This window comes from Prinia subflava, chromosome 2 (assembly GCF_021018805.1).
Source record: "Prinia subflava isolate CZ2003 ecotype Zambia chromosome 2, Cam_Psub_1.2, whole genome shotgun sequence".
Lineage (NCBI taxonomy): Eukaryota > Metazoa > Chordata > Aves > Passeriformes > Cisticolidae > Prinia > Prinia subflava.
The window spans coordinates 19,340,074-19,362,639 of record NC_086248.1 but is presented as its reverse complement, the minus strand read 5'-3'; positions in this window follow the sequence as shown (position 1 = coordinate 19,362,639).

Below are 22,566 nucleotides of genomic sequence, written 5' to 3'. Positions count from 1 at the left end.
TCTACTGTTTTTAAAGGATTCACAAAAACCACAAGATTCCAGATTATTTTTCTGGAATAGCTTTCTCAGGAATTTCATGTCTAAAAGATACAAACTCATAGTAAGTCCAAAGACGATGTATTGTGTCACCCAAACCTGCCCCCAGCACTGGAGGTGAGGCTGCCCCAGTGCAGAGCAGAGCAGGACAATCCCCTCCCTTGCCTGGCTGTGGTGCTGTCCCTGATGTCCCCAGGACAGGGTTGGCCCTCCTGGCTGCCAGGGCACTGCTGGCTGAGACTCAGCTTGTCACTGACCAGGACGCCCAGGTCCCTTTCCCTGGCACTGCTTTCTAGGATCTCATTCCCCAGCCTGTGCAGCCGGGGTTGCCCCGTGCCAGGTGCAGAACCCAGCCCTTGTTCAGCTTCCTGTGGTTGGTGATGGCCCAGCCCTCTGAATCTGCTGAGGTCTCTCTGCAGGGCCCTCCTGCCCTAGGTGGAGCCAACAGCGCCTCCCAGTTTTGTATCATCTGCAAATTGGCTAAGTATCTCTTCCAGTCCTGTGTCCAAGTAATTTATGAAGATGTTGAAGAGCACAGGACCAAAATGACTTTGTTACACCTTGTGGAATGAATATCTTCTTATTGAAATAAATTTCACTTTAAACAAAAATATAAATAAATTCAAAATATGATCTTATAATCATGCCAATTATTATTTTTTTCCATGATACTGCTAAGGCACTGTTCACTTAGAAGAGAGTATAGCAATTGTTTTGAATATCTCATGAACACTAATACAGCCTGTCCCAAAATCAGATATCTGCTTGCCAGATTCAATACTGTCCTCTAAATCAGACATACCTTTGTTCATTTTACTTCACTTATTAAGCCTCATTTGAGTAAGGCTACGTTGAAATGATGCAAATCAAAACTCTGACCTATTTTCTAGACATACCTCTGCTTGATGAAATAATACCTGTACATGCCTCGGGACACAGCAAATCACACATGCAGACATATACACATACTCAGGGAGCTTCCTGAATTTCTCTGTTGTCTAAAAAGAGATTCTAGATTACCATTTTTAACTAAGTGCCAACACTCCACAGTAGCCAAAATAGGCCTTATAATTTACTCTTGTTCATGCATACCACTTCTTAAATGAGGTTAATTATTCTATTGAGCAAGTGAATCAACTGAGTTTTTAAATGAGAGACGTTTCAACAAAAAGGTTCTCCAGAGTATTTGCGACAGTCTGATTTCATTTAACTATGCAGCCTTCAGACCTACTCCCATACTCCTTTTCTGTCTGTAGTATTGAAGCATCTTGAGCATTTAATAAATTAATGAGTCAAGATTAAAGGCTAGAGAGTAAACTGAAGTAAGTAAGTGATTATTAATACTTAAATGACTGAATGTTCAGGGCCCAGAGAGGAAAACCACCAAGCTGGCAGAATGCTTCCTAAATATTTAGACATTCTAAGTAAAATGTGTCCCTTATAGTATGTTTCCTTTGAACCATTTGTGAAATGTGAATTCTCTGTGACTTGTAAGTGAAGATAAATTTCAGTTACTATTTCTACTTATTCTTTCTTTTTCTAGTCAAATATTGTTTTCCTTTTCATTACTTTCTCTGAAGATCATAAATTCCTGATTAGTCCTAACTGGAATCACTTTTTTCTGGCAAAAGAATTGCAAGAATAGAATGGTAGGTCAGTTAATGTGTTTGGCAATTTGAGAAAAGCTAGTGGGCCTAATGGAAGTTGAGCAGGTGTAGAAAGCAGTTGAAGGCAGACATTGCTGGATAATTCCTTGCAGATTATGGGTGTTTACAAGAGGCATCAGTATTCAACTTTCCAATGAAAGATATATTTCATCATTTATACAGAACTAGTTACTACCTGATGCATTTATTTTTACCTGGCATATTGAAAGTAAAGATCCTAAATATTATTTACATTAAAATATGTTTATGATCTTACCATAGAAATTTTTAGGCTGGATTCCCCAGTCTGTTAGAATCACTTGTCACCTTCAATAAGTTGTTTCACTTTCATATGTGATAGACTCACAACAATTTCTCATCTCACAATGACTACAATGAAGGATAAATATCTCAAATTGAGAATGGATGTGGTCTTCTGTCTGTGTAAGTGACCACTAGTTTTCCACCACACAAGACACAGATTCATGAAAGGGGCCATCTCCTAGCACCAGGTGTCTGCAGAGGAGCTCCTCAGACCTCCAGGGACAGGTCTGTCACAGAAGCCTTATCAAGGTAAGAGGTGATGTTGTGACATGCCCCTGCCATAGCAAGGGACCCATGTCTCTTCCTTTAGCTGCTCTGTCTCACTCTGCAGCAACCATGTCATTTCCAGCTGGTGGGGTATCGGGATTTGTCCCGATAACTCCGAGGGTCCAGCCAGCGGAGAAATGGCTTAATAAAATAGCGAGACGGCTTCCCAGGATATGCTTTGTAAAATAAAGTTTTAATAACAGGAAAAATAATAAACGTTACAAAATGAAAAGACATAAGCCAAGCACAGTGTACCAAGCACAGCTACACAGGCTAAGGCACTCCCAAAAAGCCTCGTGTACCCTTATGCAGGCCCTTTAGTACTCGATGGTCTAGGTGGGCTTTTTTGGCTCTTGGCCCAATGAGATGGACACTAGACTTTGAGGTGCACTTCTAAAGTCCTATCCCTGTGTCTGTGTTGGGACTGAGCCAATTACAGCGAGCAGGCTATAGAAAATTCTAGCTTCACTTCCTTATATGGAAACACCTGCTCGGGTACAGAAATGCACGACTACATCTCACCCTGTAAAATCATATTAAAAAAAGAAAAAAAAAGAGAAATAGTTACTTTGAAAAAATTCTCACTTTTGTTCATAATTGTGATTGTGTCAATAACTTATTGTTATTTAACAATTTGGTTTATAGTTAAGCTGTAGTTTTATGGATTACAAAATTTTAAATTTGGTACTTTCTTTTTATTAGCCAATCTTTTAAAATTAATTTTTAGTCTCAAATTACATATGAATTGTATTTTACTTTTTGTTTGGGGAGATTTTTTCAAGTGAACTATATTTTCTTTTTCTTTTGCATAAAGATTTGATAATAACTTTTAACATACAACAACGAACAATTTTGACATGACAATAATAACTTCAAAAATTTTAACAGTGCAACTTTTATAAAACTTAAGTCTCTGCTTCAAATGTATTTCAGTGTCTATAGTGCTGGGTTGTGTCAAAATTCAGAAGTCTTTTTGAAGACACAGTCTGTGGTCACTCTGGGTCTTTTTGCATGCTCTTCTTGAGGTGTGTTCTGCTCTCCTTTCTTCTTTTGTAGTTGTGACTCAACTTCTTTTGCAGGAACTTTCTTAGAGTCTGTACCTGTGGAGACAAACAAAACGTCTCTCCCTGCCATAAAGGACAGGCTCTAAAATTTTTCTTGTTTTCAGAATTTTTATGAATATGAGAGATTAAAAAACATATATATAACTTTGTTCAACCTTTCTATAATAGAAAGCACTACACCCTTTCCCATTTTTATCTTTTAAAGCACATTTTTAGCTGTTTGTGTGCTTTTTAACAATAGATTGGCTTTTGAATGAATTAGTTATAATATGTGGTAAATTTGATATGTTGAAAAACTTCTGTAATTTTAAGAACTGTACATTTAGGAATGAGAAATGTTTACAAGAGATGTTTTAATTGTCTTTTTTGGTCTTTTTCTCCTTTATGTGTTGAGGTAGAACATACTTTAAAAAGTGTGTGGTTAGACAAGTGAATTTGTTTGAATTGTTTAAATGGTTGATATTGCATGATAGTTGTTTTTACTTTTGAGGGTTAACTTTTGCTGCTATTGATGGCGTGGTTAGTGTTTGGTAGTTTGGGCATGGTTGCACAATTGTCTTAATTTGACTTTGAGATATATGCGACACTTTTTACAAGAGCTGATGTATTTTGATGTATGGTTAAAAGTTTGCTGTTACCTTGCTATTTGCTATAAAACTTAGGAGTTTAGTGTTTGCTTTAACATGTGACACAATACAGTTGCTGTTGAGAAAAAAGGAAAAAGATTAGTATTTTAATGTGAATTTTACAATTGATTAGAACTTTTTCTTTTTGAGAGGTCTTCGCTCCCTCTACCAAACTTGCAACATAAAAATTTGTAAACATAAAATATGAACTTTGAAAAACATGTAGACAGTTGTTCTTTTTTGGTTTTGAGATATAGTTTTTAGACTTTCTTAAAATCTTATTTTTATTTTTTGGTGTTAGGATTTCACTACAGGGTTATGAGATTTTAGATTTTCTTGACTTATTTATAAAACGAATTGTTTTTAGAGGAGTATGAATTTTGAAAGGTTTTCAATTTAATTATAGAGATGAATTTAATAATTAGAGATATATTTTTTTTTTTTTGGAATATTTATACGGGCCATTTTTGAAAACTTTTGAATTTTGAATTAACTATTTCAATTAAAGATATGAGCAAGCAAAATATTTTTGCAGAATCTTTTCCTGTAAAGGAAAAATTATTTAGGAATTCGCTTTTATAATTAGTTTGGAATATAAATTTTTTGGGCAAGTTATTACAATCTTCTTGCTTAATTGACAAAACAGAAAAGAAAAACCTTTTGTTTTGGAATTACTTGGTAGTCTTTTTGAGATCTTAATGAAAAATTTAACTTACAAAGTTCTGGGTTTCTTGTTAAAACTGCAAAATAAAAGAATAGGTCAGGGTTTTAAGGTATTTTGAGCCTGCTGCTTTGGTGGATTCTTGTGGTGGTTTTCATGACAGTCTTCTTTTGGACGAAGTCTACTTTGTATCTTGGCTGCTGGAATTGAACTGTTAGCTGTCTCTGTTCTGTTTTCTTGGAGGGTTTTAGACGATGATAAACTTTCACTGCTTCAGTCTTGCTCTGTCCTTGTTTTTGTTTTGTTTTGGTGTCTTGTCGCCAGAGCCGGGCTGGCTCTGGGGTGCTGGTTTCTTTCCTTATCTTGTGCCAGGGATCTATGCTGGCTGATGAATCCTCTGAATCATCAGAGAAACTGCAGGACGTGTGGGAAACCTTCTGATTTTTCATCGGAGTTTGTTTACATTTCTCCGGCATGGGCGCCGCCATCTTGGGGAGGGCAAGTTCCGGGATGTCACATCCGGTTCCCACGCTCCTCACAGCCAGGGCGTGTCTGTCCCGGCTGTGGGTGCCAACCCGGGGCGGTGCCCGAGGCTTGGCACTGCCCATGGAGGGGGAGCCTCCCGTGCTGGAGTGGGAGGAGCTGAGCGACACATCAGATGGTTCGTGCTGCAGCGTCGGGCTGTACTGAGCCCGCCCACGTGGAGCTGCAGCCTCTGCCTCAGAGATGGGGAGAATTCCATGTTTTTCATTGTTCTGTGAGCCCGCGCTTTCAGGGCTTTGTTCAAAACTCGCGCGCTCAAAATTAACGGACTGGGATCGCCTGAATCTCGTACTGGGTGACTGAGGGGGTGGGGAGGGCGGTTGGAATGGAATCTTTGCCTGCTTGGCCAAGGCTGGCACAGGTCCCACTCCGGGGGTCTGAGGACGGCTCGGGGGAGGGCTTTGAGCCGCCCCGTGCCTTCTCCTCGGGAGTAAATCAAACCGGTTTTTTCTGGGACTTGGGGCATCAGAACTTGGATTTTTATCTTCATGTCTAAGGTGAGCAGGAGCCTTTTTGCATTTTACTTTCTGGGCTCCTTTTTTATGGTTGCTTTTAGAGGCTTTTCTCAAGGTTTCTCTTTCTGCAGTTTCAAGTGTTTTTTCACTGCTGAGCCTTTCGCCTTCTTCTGTTACCAAGTCTAACACAGTTTTAAAGATGGGTCTTAATTTTAACACAGATTTTTTCTTTGAATTATACAACTTCAATCCTATTTTGTCCCAAAATTCCACTGTTACTGTTTCAGCTGTATTAGTGTCCGGATACTTCTTATAGACCCATGTCACAAGTTTTTTAAGTTCTTTCCTCTCAAACTTATAGTCTTGAATAGTCAGTTTATAATTAAAATAACAAAAGGTGTCTCGCTGTTCTACGGATTGCCGGGTCCCCATTGTCACTCACCAGAATGGCTCTTGTGATCTCCCGGCAGCTCTTGGTTGTTTCCGACTCTCTCAGGTCACTCGGTGATTAGCTGTTCTCTGTCTCCAGCTCTGCTAGACTGCAGCTTCTCTCTTCTAAAGAGTAATCCACCTTGTACCAGAATCGGTGTCCGGCAAAGACCCCCTCTCACCGGTATAGGGGTTCAGTCAAAAGGCTCCCTCTCAGCCTTTTTGACCCAAAAATGTGGTTTTATTTTCACGACCAAAAAAACCACCACGAGCTCGCTTTTAAAAAAACGAAACCAAGAGCAAAATGGCCTAGCTGAACGTGAGGGCTCTCTGTCAGCAAACTTCGATTCAGTTACCCTAATGTAGGGTCCCTGTTCGAAGGTGCCATTTATCGGGGTAGCTCCCGATAACTCCGAGGGTCCAGCCAGCGGAGAAATGGCTTAATAAAATAGCGAGACGGCTTCCCAGGATATGCTTTGTAAAATAAAGTTTTAATAACAGGAAAAATAATAAACGTTACAAAATGAAAAGACATAAGCCGAGCACAGTGTACCAAGCACAGCTACACAGGCTAAGGCACTCCCAAAAAGCCTCGTGTACCCTTATGCAGGCCCTTTAGTACTCGATGGTCTAGGTGGGCTTTTTTGGCTCTTGGCCCAATGAGATGGACACTAGACTTTGAGGTGCACTTCTAAAGTCCTATCCCTGTGTCTGTGTTGGGACTGAGCCAATTACAGCGAGCAGGCTATAGAAAATTCTAGCTTCACTTCCTTATATGGAAACACCTGCTCGGGTACAGAAATGCACGACTACAGTGGGGAACAGGGCTGTGACAACAGGAATGAGAAAGCACATCAGTGCCACTCTCCTGATGCAGGCATGTGTCAAATGGCTCAGTGGGTAGATACTGTGGTGCTGAGAGCAACTATAAAGGGACTGATCTTCATAGTGACATTTAAATACATCAGGGCACCTATACTTGTAACATTTGGACTGTATTCCCAGTGCTCAGAAAAAAGCCACTAATTAGGCCAATAAATGAGAATTTGAATGATTCACCTAATGCCTTACTGGTATTAATAATGCATTCTTCTGGTTAAAAGTCAGGGTCTTGGTAATGAGTAACATATCAGCCTGAGAACATTATTAGGCTCAGATGAAAGAATGACTAATATGATGGAGGATACCTCTTATACCATGTAGCAATGAATTCAACAGGTATTTACTTCTGCTGTTGTTGGGGACTCACATGCTTTGGATGTCAAGGTGCATATCCTCATCCACAACAGGAGAATACAGTGTGTATATATTCTGCAGGAGAAGGAGGAGGAAGAGGAGAAGGAAAAAAGGATACTATGAATGATCAATGCCATAGTATATTGTATTACAAGAACACTGTGAGTCATTTGCCTGAAAAAGTCAATCATGTAACCTAAGTAGAAAGTGCTTTGCCTCAAGTAAGTAGCTTTAAATCTCCTTTATTTTTTTTCCTGGTTGCTATGTGGAAAACACCTTAATACAGGGCTCTCTAGTACAGGGTTAAAAAAAAAGAGTACAAAACAAAAGTATCAATTACTGCAACCTACATTTGTTTGTCACGCTGAGGGAACTGCCTCATACAGCTATTGATGTTCAAAGGGTGGCCTTAAAAATTTAGAAATTTTAAGAGAAAATTATGACAAGAAAATTCTTACAGCTCTATTTCTTGGGTTTTTATCACAACCCCACAGCCCCAAAACCACCCCTCCCCACATGGCTTTTAGGCTTTTTCAACATTACAGAGTGTTTTTGCAGAGTAATTTATATTTGTCAGGACAATGGCTTGAGGGTTATGAATTGTAAAGTGGGTACTTTGGTATACATTGGAAGTGAAAAGTCAAACCCAGAAAATAAAGCTGAAGACTGGAGATTTTCAGTCTTGCATTGTCTCTTTTCTCTTACCCTTCTTTTTTCTCCCTTGCCCTGCCTTTCCATACATTCTAGCTTCTGCAGTTTCTGCAGAGAGGGGTTTTTTTATTATTTTATAATAAAACCTCAACAAATAGGCTACAGTGACAGAAGTGCATGCATTATATAATCTTACATTTTCAAGAATGGTAATGAATAGTTTTCTCCCACTCATAGCACTAAATTTAGAATGTGACTATTATATAGAAAAAAAAATCACTTTATTTGTAGCCATTCCCACAAGTACAAATTACACCCTTTTGATTCTCTGTATATTTTCTGTTTATTTATTTCAGAGACTGAACTGTCAGATGGCAAGATTACATGGATGTTACCCACCTTCTGACAGCTAATTTGAGATTCCCAAATAAAACATTAATGGCTAAAATATATGCATTCAATAAAACATCTGGAAAAGCAACCTGGTTTTGGCTGAAGTAGAGCTAATTTTCTTCATAGTAGCTGGTACAGTGTTGTATTTTGGATTTAGGGTGAGGATAACGTTGGTAACACACTGATGTTTTCATTGTTCCTGAGCAGGGGTTATCAAAGTCAAGTATTTTTCAGCTTTTCCTGCTGTCTCACCACTGGAGATGCTGGTGGTGCACAAGAAGCTGGGAGGGGACAGCAAAGCTGGCTCCAACAGACTGAAGGGATATTCCACACCATATGGAATACTGTTCAGCATATACACTACGAGGAAAACTGCCCGGGGGGCCACTGCCTGGGAACAGGTTGAACATCAGTCTGTTGGTGGTAAATAATTGCTTTCCACTTGCAATGCTTGCTTTTCTTGGGTTTTACTTCTCTCTTTTTTGTTATTTACCTTTTCATGATTAGTGTTGTTGTTATTATTATTATAATTTCAATTATTAAACTGCTGAATCTCAACCCACAGGTTTTCTCACTTTATCCTTCCAATTCTATCCCCATCCCATAGTGAGCAAGACGCAATGTGGGGCTTAAAAATATGCTATAAATGAAATATAATGAAATTTTGACAAGTTAAAATAATCTATACTTTCCATAAAAGCTCAGATTTTAGAAAATTTAGATTATTATAATTCTAAAAGACATATTAACATCATGGCAAAATACAGGTGAAAACTCACTTTGAAAAAATGGTATAATATTTTGCAGTTTATGTCAGCCATCTCTCTGAGGGTTTTTGTGGTGTCATGTGAGAATATTTGGCAAAAATTCTCAGTTAAATTTAGATTAAGATGTACTCTGAGGCATTTAGCATTAGATATTGATAATTCTTTATTTTCAAAAATAAAAAGGCCTTTCAGAGACCTAATGGGTTTTAGATAGTGGCTTTTAATATAACTTCTGGTGATTTTTTGGCACTGTAGAAATCACTCATAATCAAGATTCTGGTATTAGTTCCAGTAGTCTATCTCTCATATTTTCCAGTAATCAGGAGAATGGCAGAAGTCTTTTTCTTCTGTTATGATAGAGTATTCAGCAAAATTTTAAAACCATGTTGCTGTACCAACATGGACACAACCAGTTCAGTCTTTGCTGCATTAAAATAGCGTCTTAAATGAATGAAAACCACAGAATGAGAAAGAGCTACAGGCACCAGTTTTCAAGGATCTTAAAGTAAGAAGTCTGTACTGTTGCATTATATTATCTTAAAAATGTGAGGTTAATACTTGCATTTGGTTGTGGATAACTCTCACCACTTAGACCAGAGTAAAACTTCAGTGTAAGTCCAGTGCTCTTTATACTGGAAAAGTGAATTCTGACATCAGCAAACAGACAAATATAGAGGGTCGAAATCAATTATGCATGTAGCTCAGATATATTTTGATACAGATGTCAATAAAACTCAATTTGAGCAGTCAAACAACAAATATGAGTTCCTGACTGAATAAATACATGTAGAGCTTCTCTTGCTTTCATCAACATACTCCACACATTATTTTTCAGATCTATGGGCTTTAGCCAATTAAGTTACCTATTTTTTTCTTTTGAAAGTTTCTGATGCACATTCATAACTCATAACATACACTATTTTATTCTTAAAAAGGAGTAGGATGCATTCATGTTTTCTTTGCTTTGGTTTTTGTACAGTTTATGATGCACAGGGAATAGTAAGACTGGTTAATCCTTAAATAAACTACTAAAAGAGAATACTATTAAGATATTTTTAAGTGTTAACCAATCTACCCTTTAATATCTGTAAGGTCCTCTCCATGCTTTCTTTTCTCTTTTTTTCCCTCTTTTTCCCTATCCTGTGTTTTTTCTCTTCTAGTCTGATGTTATTTGTTCCTGTAAAATGGTGAAATATATATATTTTAACAATATTTTTAACTATATTTTTAACTTCCCCACTAAGGCCATAAAATATTCACAAAAGCTGGGAACCACAGCTTCATTCTACAATGTCTTCAACTTCCATTAGGTTATTCCCATATTTTTCCTCTAATGACTGTAAATTAGCTGCTGTAACAGTTCCTACCAACTAGTTTGTTTATACTGGTGGAGCGTATCAATTTAGTTTTTTCCTGTTGGGAAATATGAATTGTAATCCACATGAGAGATATTTTTACTATTTTTTGAAAAAATTTATTTTCTGACACACTAGATAGTATAAACTTGTCTTTGCTTTCACAATGTAACGATTAACTTGGAACCTATGCTACATTATAGAAATGAAGATAATCTATATAATCCAAGCAGTGTGGAAGCCACTGGAGTGTTTGCAGACAGAGCTGGTTGCAGAGGTTATCTCTTGATGCTGTGGCTAGTGCTTTGGGTGATTTTCCTTCACTTTTCCACCAGTTTAACCCCATTGCAGAAGGCCACCACATTTTTTTAAGCGTATTTTACCACTACTGAAGCCATGTTGGCTATCACCAATCACATTCATATGTTCCATGTGCCTTAGCATATTTCAAGAAGGATCTGCTCTACATTATTACTGAATACAGACTCAGCCACTCAATGGTGTCAGGCCAATTCAGTTATGGAATATTAAAACTTTACTTTCACTTAGGTTTCTTATGATTAAACAAAAAAAATTACTGCTTAGACACAACACATGGAAAGGAATCTGAATGTGTCAGCATTTTTACCACATGAAGTTTACATACTGCCCCAACAGCAAATCCTTTCACCATAAAACTTCAGTACTTCCAAACTCTATACTCTATACAAACTCTACAGGATATAATATAGCAACACCTAATGCTACTTTCTTCTGGTGAAAAACATTTTCATTTCTAGTCCCTTTACGTAACCTATTGGGCCACTGTGAGAAGAATAAAAGTGCAGGATGGTTTGGGACTTTTATCTTCTATAGAGAGTTTTTAAATGCATTTAAAATAGTCTTAATATATTTAATTCCTAGTTTGTTTTTCTTTTTGTTTTTTAGGGGATTTATCAGAGCATAAGGAAATTGAGGTCATGGGGTTTTTTTTCCAAGGAAGAAGAAAAGAACTTAGGATTCCACGAAAATATCTTTGCTTCCAGCATGAATTTTTTCCATAGAGTACACAGGACTTCAAGTCAAGGAACAGTTCTTGCTGAGCTGAACTTTCAGAGATGAAATACAAAAAAAAAAAAAAAAAAAAAAAAAAAAAAAAAAAAAAAAAAAGGAAGAATTTTTCCATTTAATTTATTGCTGTATTAATATGTACAATTCATGTTAATATTTTTTATCTGATCTATGTTTGAAGCCTTTTGAGAAAGAAATTGCCTTGTACTGCTACAGGCTAATCAAGTAAATAAGCATAATGCAGCAATGTTTCTTTACCCTGTGCTCTTCTACCACTCATGTAAGTAATATTCAAATCTATCCCAGTGATAACATTATTCTAAACAGATCAAATCTATTATGAGAAGGAATAAACTTAAATGCTTTTGCAGCCTTTGAGGGGGATATTTCTAGCTATCAGACACATCCATCCAGTTCTCTTTTTATTTCTGTATGAATTTTTTCTGTTTAGAATAAGCAAAAGATCCATTTCTCACATATGCTGCTCAATTATTTATTCTCAAAACAACAGTAATCCTTGTCACTCTGGGCTGTTTACTGCTGTTTCTTTGTTATCAAAAATTCAGTGATAACTACTTTAGTTACAAAAATCAAAACATTAAAACCCAGTTATAATAGATGAAGCAGTTATGGAGATAAACAAAACAACCAATTTAGATAAATTTAGTACCTGTTTCCTGTAAACAGTGAATTAAATACTACTAAGATTTAGTTTTGTATTCCAGGGAAGCTTGTATTCATCTAAAACTTCAACACTTTATAAACTCTGTTATTATTTTAAGATCTAAGTGAAACACGCTGGATGTTGAAGTAGAAAGCAGTGTTCACATTGGCTTGACTACAGGCTCTTTAAAGGAAGCACAAGTTTAGTTGTAATACATTTCAGCAATATTTAACAGACATGTTACTTCTTTTTGTATCATTTAATGCCAGAACTTTTCCATGTGTGCACATTACAGCTAACAGATTTACAGAAAGCATTACTTCTTTTACAAAAAGCAGAGAGGTCAAGACTCTGTGCTGTTGGTACTGCTGCTGGAAGTATTTAGATTCAAAACCCATTTTTACTTGGAAGAGACCCTAAAGATCATCGAGTTCCAACCCCCTGCCATGGGCACGGACACTTTCCACTAGACCAGGTTTCTCCAAGGCCCATAAAACCTGGTCTTGAGGACTTCCAGGGGTGGGAAGTTCTTTGTCTGTCCTGGACTGGGGAGCCCAGGACTAGACACAGCACTCCAGATTTTGCCTCGCTGGGGCTGAGTAGAGGGGCAGGATGACCTCCCTCAACCTGTTGTCAGTGCCCTCCCTAACACACCCAGTTACCATTGGCCTGCTGGCTCATGGAAAACTTCTTGTCCTGTTAGCCAGAAGCTTTGGGGATTTGGAGGCTTACAGACACAAATAGTCATTTGTGTCCATCTGCATCCCCCAAGTTTGCAACGGCAATTTTTTTCTAGGAACACCACCAGCAAACGTCCAGAAGTGCTGGACATAAGATTTGAGTATTCTGTTAAACAGTTTACTGACAGTACCAAATTGGCAGGTGCTGTTAACTGTCTTGAAGCACAAGGTGCCTTGGAGGATCTAGACACTTTGGAGCACTGGAGCATCACTAATGGGATGAAATGAAACAAGTCTAAGAGCTGGATTCTGCACTTGGGATGGAGCAATTATGACACAAGTATAAATTTGGAGGGGAGTGGCTGGAGAGCAGAAGGGGATCTGGGGTGCTGGGTGACAGCAGGCTCCATGTGAGTCAGCAGTGCCCAGCAGCCAGGAGGGCAGAGCCCATCCTGGGATCACCAAACCCAGCATCACCAGCTGGGCAAAAGGGGTGATTGTCCTACTGTGTTCAGAGTTGGTGCAGCCTCACCTTTAGCACTGTGTGGAGCTCTGGGCCCCACCATTTAGGGAGGATGTGGAGGGGCTTGAATGCACCCAGAGGATGACAAGAAAGCTGGTGAAAGGACTGGAAGGTAGATTCTGTGAGGGGAGACTGAGGACATGTCCACTTTGGAGAAAAGGAGAGTGAGGGGCAACCTCATTGTTCTCTACAGCTTCCTATGAGAGGAGGGTATGTGGAGAGAAAGGTGCTGTTTGACACATAATTTACTGAAATCTATTCTACAGAAACAACTGTAGCCCAAGGGAAAATATCTACCAATGAACTGGAATCAGATAGTACACCAGATGCTTTTGTTTGGATTGCTAAGTACTGGATGAGTGCCATTACACATGATGTAATCTGTTGACATACATATGTTGAAATCTAAATACCAGCATCATATTTACTGAATTTTATTCCTGCTGTACCTTCCCATCACACAAAGCATATACTTTCTGCTCTCACTGGAAATTCTCATAGTTAGAGACCACATTTTTAATCTATACTGGACCAAGGAAGCTTGTCAGTATTTCGATTCTTTGGGACTACAGTATATAAATGTTTTATGTGCCAAATGGTTGAGGATAAAATGATCTAGCCTTTCTTTTTTTTTAACCTCTCAACAATCTAGTGTAGCAGAGCATAAAGGCTGTTGTGCAGAGACTGCCCAGACTGCTGCATAATGCTGCAGGCTTCGTGCTCAGTAACACAGTTCCTCCAGGTAATGCTTTCCCACAAGATTTTAAATTAAATTCTAACCTGCTGTTTCTGTGGTGCTCCAATATCATACAGTATTGATGTTATATTCTGAGTCCTACCCACTGCCTTACCATGCAGCCTAATAAAATGCTTATGTTTTTTCTCTTAGCACACAGAGAGATTACAAAAATTCATCCCTCTGTTGATTTTCATAGAATAATGTCAAACAAAGGTTAGGAGCAGTACCATATTGTAACTCACCTGTGTCTTTAATGTATTTTGTGGTCTGAAAAGAACCTCCTAGTGGGAGTTCTGAGGAGAGAGAATTAAACTGAAACAAAGATGAAGCCCAAGCAATCTGGGGAGAGATACTAGAAGTACTATGAGACATTATCCAATGTATTGCTTAAAAACCTAGGAAACTGGACTAGACCCTGGCAGTCCTTTGTATTTTAGACTTTCTAGTACATTGCTGGTATGAAATACAGTACACCTGTATATCATTTCTTTCCAAATTTCTTTTCCTATTGTGGTTAAAAAATAACACCTATATATACTCACAAAATCTTTTATATTTAAAATTTTCTATCACTCCAAATAATGAGACCTTGTAAAAATGAACATAAATTTTCCAGAACTCCAGATAGCCTTTTGTTTGGTTGTTTGTTTTTTTAACTGTGTCGACATTGTGGTCTCTGTCTCTCAGAATGAAACCAGTTATTTCTAGATGTTTGTTCACATAGTTGAGTAGAGAAAGAGGAAATATACAGGTATCTATAATAAAACAAATAATGAACAAGGAAAAATTGATTGATCTATGGACAGAGAAATAAAAATATTTTTTACTAATTAACAGAATTTCCTGGCTTATTGAAACTGAATTGTGTCCCAGATGTAGAGGAGTGCAAAAAACAGAACAGAAAAGTCCTTGGTGCCATATAAGCACTGCTCTGCAGTAACTAAAGCATCCCTGTGCTTTAGAACTATTTTCAGAACAAATCCAAAACACAGTCCCTTATCAACATACAAGAAAATTAATTCAGTTAAAACCAGCACAATATATCATTGAGAATATGGCCACTGGAGAACAAAATATGTATGCAGCCAGGAAACCTGTGAGATTCATCTTGGCGCTATATTTCCTTAACTTTCTACCAATTCAATTTGTAGGAAAATATTTTGCAAGTGTTTTTGAAGATTACAGAGAGGAACACAATGGGATTTAAATGTACCTAGACACCTAAATCCAATTAACCTTTATTTCAAGTGCCTTTAAGTTTTCCTGAAAAGTCTAACCTAAGAAAATACTTAAACTAGAAATAATACAGCAACACATGCTAACTTTGACAGAGAAAAATAAAATTAAAAAGTAGGAAACTTCTTTTTATCATGCAAAATAGAATGGCTTAAAGTTTACATTGTTGCTTTTCTTTTTTGTATAGAAAAATTTCTATAGTTTTGTATCTACTGCTTTTTTATCCTTCTCCTTCTATGCTGCAGTAGTTATCACTCAACCAGAATCTTTGCTCATGTTGAAATGTTTACATAGCCTTTGCATATTGAATATATGAACCTAAATCCCTGTTTCTTGTTGAATATTGTCTTCCCGTTGCTGTGACTCATAGAGCAGCCACCAATGACATCAGTCTCCAACCTAGCACTGCAAATGCATACAAACAGTATTCCTACTAATATGACTCCTTCCTGGGTTTCCAAAAAAAAAAAGGCCAGGAAACCAAAATTAGGTTTGACTTGAGTTTTTAGGCATCACCAGGCAAAACAGCCCAAGCTCTCTCAGCCTTCCCTCAGAGGAGAAATGCTCTATTCCTCCATTTGTCCTCATGGGCCTTCACTGGTCTCTCTCCAGGATGTTCATGTCTCTCTCTTGCACTGAGGAGCACAGAACTGGAAACAGAACTGCTCATGTGTCCTCACCAGTGCTGAGGAGAGGGAAAAGGTCACCTCCCTTGACCTGCTGGTAACACTGCTCCCAACACAGTCCAGGTTGTTGTTCTCCTTCCTTGCTACCAGTGAGCATCCCTGTGTCACGTTCAATCTGCTGCTCACCAGGACCCCAGAGGCTGCCTTGCCAAGCTGCTTTCCAACCAGCCAGCCCCCTTCATGTGCTCATGCATGGAGTCATTCATCCCCAAAGGGCAGAACTTCTCAAACTTGGGAACCAAGTTCACATGGTTCCATTTCAAATCTTGAATCTCCCTGCTCATTTTGAAATTGATCACATAATATGTGATAAATTTGATCAAGATATTGAAATCAATCAACTATTTGTACTGGTAAGCCTCATGCATGTAAAAGGATAGATAAAAGAATTTTTTTATATGAATCATAAAATTTTCCAGCTCTGGGGAATCCACCACTTCCCTGGAGAGATTATTCTGTGTCTGATTGCTCCTGTGGAAATTTTCTTCCAATCAGAAACTCCCCAGAAGTAACCTATACCCATTGCTCCTTGCCTTTTCCACAACTCTGTGAAAAAGAGAGTCTCCATCTTCTTTGTAAGCACCCTTTAGATACCTTTAAATATTGGAACACAGTGATAGATATCCTTTAAGCTTTCTTTTCTCAAGGCTGAACAAACAGTTCTCTCAGCCTTCCCTCAAATTTCAAGCTTGCCAGTCTTTTGATCCTCTCTGTGTCCCTTTTATGGACCCTCTCCAGCGCATCTACATCTATTTTGTGGTGGGAATGTGGCTGAAATAATGGATCAGAATAAAACTCAGTAGAGCTATGGATATTATTAAAAGGACCAAAACCAGCCTACTAATTTCTCCCCTTTTAAAGTCAGAGTAGCTCTAATGCCACCTGATACATTCAAACTAATCACAAGTGGACACAGAAGCCTGGTATAAGCTGCATTTATGTATGTATGAGTGTCTATTTGCACACACACAAAGCACTGGAATTACTTCCTTGCTGTGCCTAAAACAGTTATAGATGCTGATGTTAAAATGAGTCTGTTTGAATTAATTCTGTTTACCAAAGATTCACAGTCCCTAAGTTCTTATACAAACATGTTAGCATTGTATGCATCTGTTTTTATCATTTTACAAGTGTTTACCATCTGCACATCAGTAACAATTTTTATATTAGCTTCCTTGTCAGTGATGACAATATTGGACAGAATCAAGACTAAAGCAGTCCTCTTGGAAATCTCCCTTTTGAAACTGATGTAATTGTACCATTTGCACTAATATTGGAAATCATATAGTCTGTTCTTAAATACAGCATATAGTGCCAATTCTTTATCATAATGCCATGTTTTACTTAGTCAGTGCTTTTCAAATGTCTGGCTATTTTCATTCCTTTTTTCAGAAAAACTAATAGTTGCCAGCCACACAGTCAGATTTGTCAAGGTTTATTTCCCACAAAATCTCTTCCATCTTTTAGTTATATATTAATTTCCTGTTCTGCCTAGGGCTGATACACCATGAGTGTAGCATCTTCATTTGCTGAGTATTGACAGTAGTTCAGTACAGTACCAATCTCTTCATGTCTCTGGAGGTGAAAGTTGGAATCAGCAGAAAGGAAATAATCTAAGTCAACTCTTTTACTGGACAAAAACGATTGTTCTGCTTACAAATTGCCTCCTACACAATTCTGTGGTGTTCATGGGGTGGCTTCTGCATGGTTCTGTTTCTGTAAAGAAATGTAGGATATGAACAAGAAGCTTCTGCCTGCAGCATTTCTATTGTCCCAACCTGATGAAGTGATGATAACTATCAACTTTCAAAGGTTAAAATAAGCTTATACATTCAGAATCAAAGCCATGTGAAATACCTGTGCAATAGTATTCTGCTGCAGTCTGTAGAACACACATGGAAATTAGTAATTTGATATTGTTCTGAACTAATATTTCAGACATTTTATACTGAAGGGCTGATTTTTGCACTAGATTATAGATATTCACAGGAATTCATTCTGTAGAGTAAGAAGTTTCCAACAGGATTGTTGGTACTATGAAGTATTCAACGTAATGGATAATTTACAGAGCAGGTGAATTTAACCTTTACGAGGAGGTGACTTTTTTGACCTCTTTCTTCATGGTCTCTCAGCTAATGAAGGGGAGTTCTGCTATGTCTGGTAACCTTATGAGGAAGTTCAGTGGTTGGAGATCCATGCCCTTTTATTCAATTCAGTCTCTCTCAGACACAAAGATGCTGCACATAACATGTGGGGTTTTTTGTCCTTTTGTGCTGACATTATGCAGCTCCTCAATCTTTCAGCATCTTCATTCTTTTGACTGAAGAATGATCTAGCCACACCTGAGAAAAGATCATTAAGTACCAATGTATTAATACCTTACAATTCTAAACAAATGTAAACAATGAAAAAACTAAAAGGAAATGTACACAGTTGGCTTTATATAATTCATAAACCCATCTCAAATTTTTCACCTGATGCTACAGAAAAAATCGTATCTCTCATAGCAGTAAGAATTGATAGGAAATTTTAATATTTCAGCAACCACAAGTCACATTTTCATTTATAGAAAAACAATCTAATGTTAGTTTTAGCCTGTGTCTTTCAATATCATTAGATAAGAATTTCTTAGATAGATAAGAGAATCAGATTTTGTCTTATTCATGATCTTCATTTGATTTTCTTGCTATAATAAGAGATACTCTAATGTCAGTGCTTTCTACATGCACAGCATTATTTATTGATAATGTTCCTTATTAATTCTGTGTTAATGATTGATTTGATCACACTTTTTTCAGTGTAGATCATGAAATTATTTTAATAACTAAAAAAATAGTATTTGAAATGCTGGACATGAAGGGCTAGAAAGAGTATATAAATTAAGAATTTATAATATAATTTAAGGAGGCATTAAAAATTGCTTGTATTCTAATGTCTTTCAAAGAAAATGGGGCTTGTTACCTCATTGATCTTCTGTGAAGATTCCCAGGGCTTCAATTTTAAAGAAACCCTTTGCAAGAGTTAATTGCTGGAGCAATTTTGGTCATACTAGTAGTGCCTGCCAGCAGATACAGCTGATCGTGTCTCAGGGTGCATCTGATCCTTCCCTGGTCACCTTAATACACACAGGAGACAGTGATACCCGCATAATACTGCTTAGTTTGGTGTAGCTTTGGTCCTCCTATGTCTGAGACAAGTCCCACCATATCTTTGATGGAAACAAACTGAGCCTTACCATTTTGCAAGCATATGACACAGGGGTGGCAGCACCAGCCAGTATTTGTGAGAGGCAGGTTGCATCTCCCAGTTTTCTTGTTCCTCTGGTGTTTGGCATGGATAAATTATTGCAAATGACTATTTGCTGACTAAGCACTGAAACAAGAAACCTGCTGAAAATTAAACTTATTAAAATTTTAATTTATATTATGTCATGCTTCTCACTGTTAATTGCTCTTCATTTCATAGATAATACAACTGGAAAATAACCCATTTCAGCTGAAGTGGAACTCTTTAACTTTGTTGGTACACTGGTTTTAAAATTTAAGTTTCAGGGTGTAAAACTGATGACTAACAGTAGTTTTACTTTGGCTTCAGCACCAAAGATGCTCCTCATTTATGTAGTCAAATGTGAAATCAGAATTAGGCCCTCAAGAGTATTTCTTCATCAAACAGCTTCCTTGTTGCAAAACTTGCAAGGTTGCCCATGAGACAGGGTGGGGGAAGTCATGCAAAGACACAGTCTCGTAGGAGACACTGAAAAAAAAATGCATGCATTTTTATAAATGGGAAATATATTTTTATAAGTGTCTTCAATATACTTTGAGAGAGCATATCATTTTTCTGCCAAACTAATGGGGCTTTGAAAGTATATTGTGCTTATGACATAGTGAAAGTGATGTTTTTCAAACTGTGATCTCCAAGACCATCCAAAGGATGGGGCTAAAGTAAAGCAGCCTTGAAATTCAGCCATTGCTGCAATCACTAAACTTTAGTAAAACTAGTTTGCTGTGAAACTGGAAATCTATGTTCGAGAATTCTTATTTAAACTTTTTTTCACTTTTCCTGGCTTGTCATGAGTAAAATATAGTGATCAAGGCTAAAAAAAATCAATTCATCTGTAGTCTGCTGAAGGGTAGACAGCCATGTACCTGTTAGATACATATTATGTGACTTGTAACACCTTTATGGCATAGAAGTGGTATTCCTGATGCTAGCTTGATTTTTTTCCCCATCACAGCATCACCCTTCACAAATAAAAGCCTTATATTTTCCTAAAAGTCTCATGTTAACTGCTTAAATTATGCAATTACATAGCCAGTGGCACACATTTTCTGCTTGATGCCACGAAAACATCACCCATGTCCCACATACTACGGCTGGACATCTCTCTTCCTCATATCTCATACTGTAACTCACATGTGGAAGGCACCACTGGTATTATGTTTTCATAATCTTCTCCCAGAATTTACTGGTGTTGTGGTTCTGATGTACCCAGAAGTTTTTCCTTGATTATTCTGGGGATGATGTATCCACTCTCAGGCACAGAGAGACTATGATCTGCAGAAGCAGTAACACTACTGTAACAAAATTTTAGGACAAAATTTTAGTTTTCCCCTGAGCTTTAATTCCTGCCTTTGTGATTTTCTCTTTTCTCTTTTTCTCTTCTATTATTTCAACCTGCTTAGCCATAAGTTGCCTCTTTCTCAGTCCAGAGTTAATAAAGGCTGATTAAAGCTTCTGATCTCACTTGAGCTCTGTGTGCCTCTGTCCCCTTTCCCTGTCCTTGGTGTACCCTATCCTGCATGGAGCCCTCACCTCTGCAGGAAGCACACTGTCACTGAGGGAAATGCTCCTGTGTCCTCGCCTCTCACCCTGCAGTGGTAACACCCCTCCACTTGTCTCTCCTGTGCTACCACTTGGACCTGTTGTTTTTCACCTTGGCCCTTGTTGCCCTCAATGAGCTTCATCCTTTCCTGCATGTCACTGTACCTTGCTGACAACTTCTTTCTCTCCTGCTTTTACAGCTGTCTTCCATGCAGCCTCCTGGCTTATGACATGCCATCACAAACATTTTATGCTCTCCCTTGGGGCTTGCATTGCTGTTACATCTCATTTTCTATGCACATGCTCTTATTGCTGTCATCTCAGTGCTACTTTCATCATCCTACCACAGATGTCGTATACACTTGATGACCTACCTGAAATGAGTCCTTTATTGCAGCCTGGACAAATAGTCTCTCCAGGGGTGCTCACCAGGCTGCCTCCTGTCTAACTGCATTTCTCCCAGTATTTTAGTCTCACAGCCCACTTGACTCTGATTTCTTGCTCCTTTGATATTATCTAAAAATACTGAAAAGTAAAACTCTTTTGATGGGACTTTTTTTTTTTACAGGGAACATAGCAGCCATAGGCAAGCTATTATGTACAAAAAGGAATAAATAAAAGCAAATATAGTGTTCCAGTATAATGAGAGACTGCATGAAAATGGTACACTTCCCTGTTGTGTATGAAAATTAATAATAATTAATTATTAATAATAATGGGTCATAATTAAGATAACTTAAAAGATTTTTACTATTGTTCAAAATACCTTATGATACCTTCAGAGTTTAAAGAAGACTTAAGTGTGTATTTTCATTTTTCTTACCCAACCTGTCATCTTTAAAGCCAATATGGAAAAAATACTAGCAACTGAGATTTGAGTTTTCTTTATGTAGAATCTCTCTGAGCATGAGGGCACTTGAGGAAGACTGTGCATGCACCAAAGGAAGAGTGACAATGTGCATGGAGAGATTTCTGGAAAAGTCTGAATCTATTCTTTGTTATACTGGGGTCTGTTTTTCCCAGAGAAATTAAATGGAATGGGAATTTATTACAAGGATTATATAAAATTATAGGATTGTAAAAAATTCTGATATAAATGGGGTGAATGGTTACTAGAGACAACAAAGATACATGACAACATCAAAGACCTTCGTGAATTATTGTAGTGGAGTTGAAATATTCATCAGGAAAGAGCATTATAAGTTTATTAATTATATTGTTATAATATTGTGTCACAATCTCTGATTATATGATACTCTGATTTTTACAAGACCCTGTATTAATTAAAGTAAGAATATCTATTGAAATCAAATTCAATGTAAGTATTTCAATCTTCAAAAATAACAAGGCAAAATAAGATTTTATCAAGCAGCAGTATGGATAATGAATGTGATTTTTCTTCTATTAATCTGCTGATAGACTTTCCTAGTCTATTATATTGAAAGTGAATCTTGATATATTTTAGCTATAGCTATATGTCATTCTTTATATCTAAACAATATACCTAACTTTGGAAGAGAAAGTTTGCAGTACATTAGCAAATCATAGGGATCTAAACCAGCAAATGGACAAGATAAGTGAAGAGAAATCCATATTTTCATAACAAATTCTTTCTAAATCAATGTTATCTTGTACATGAACTGCATCATGAGTTAGGAAAGTAAAAGTTTTAGTTAATGACTGTAAAGTGAATTAAATATGGAATATAATC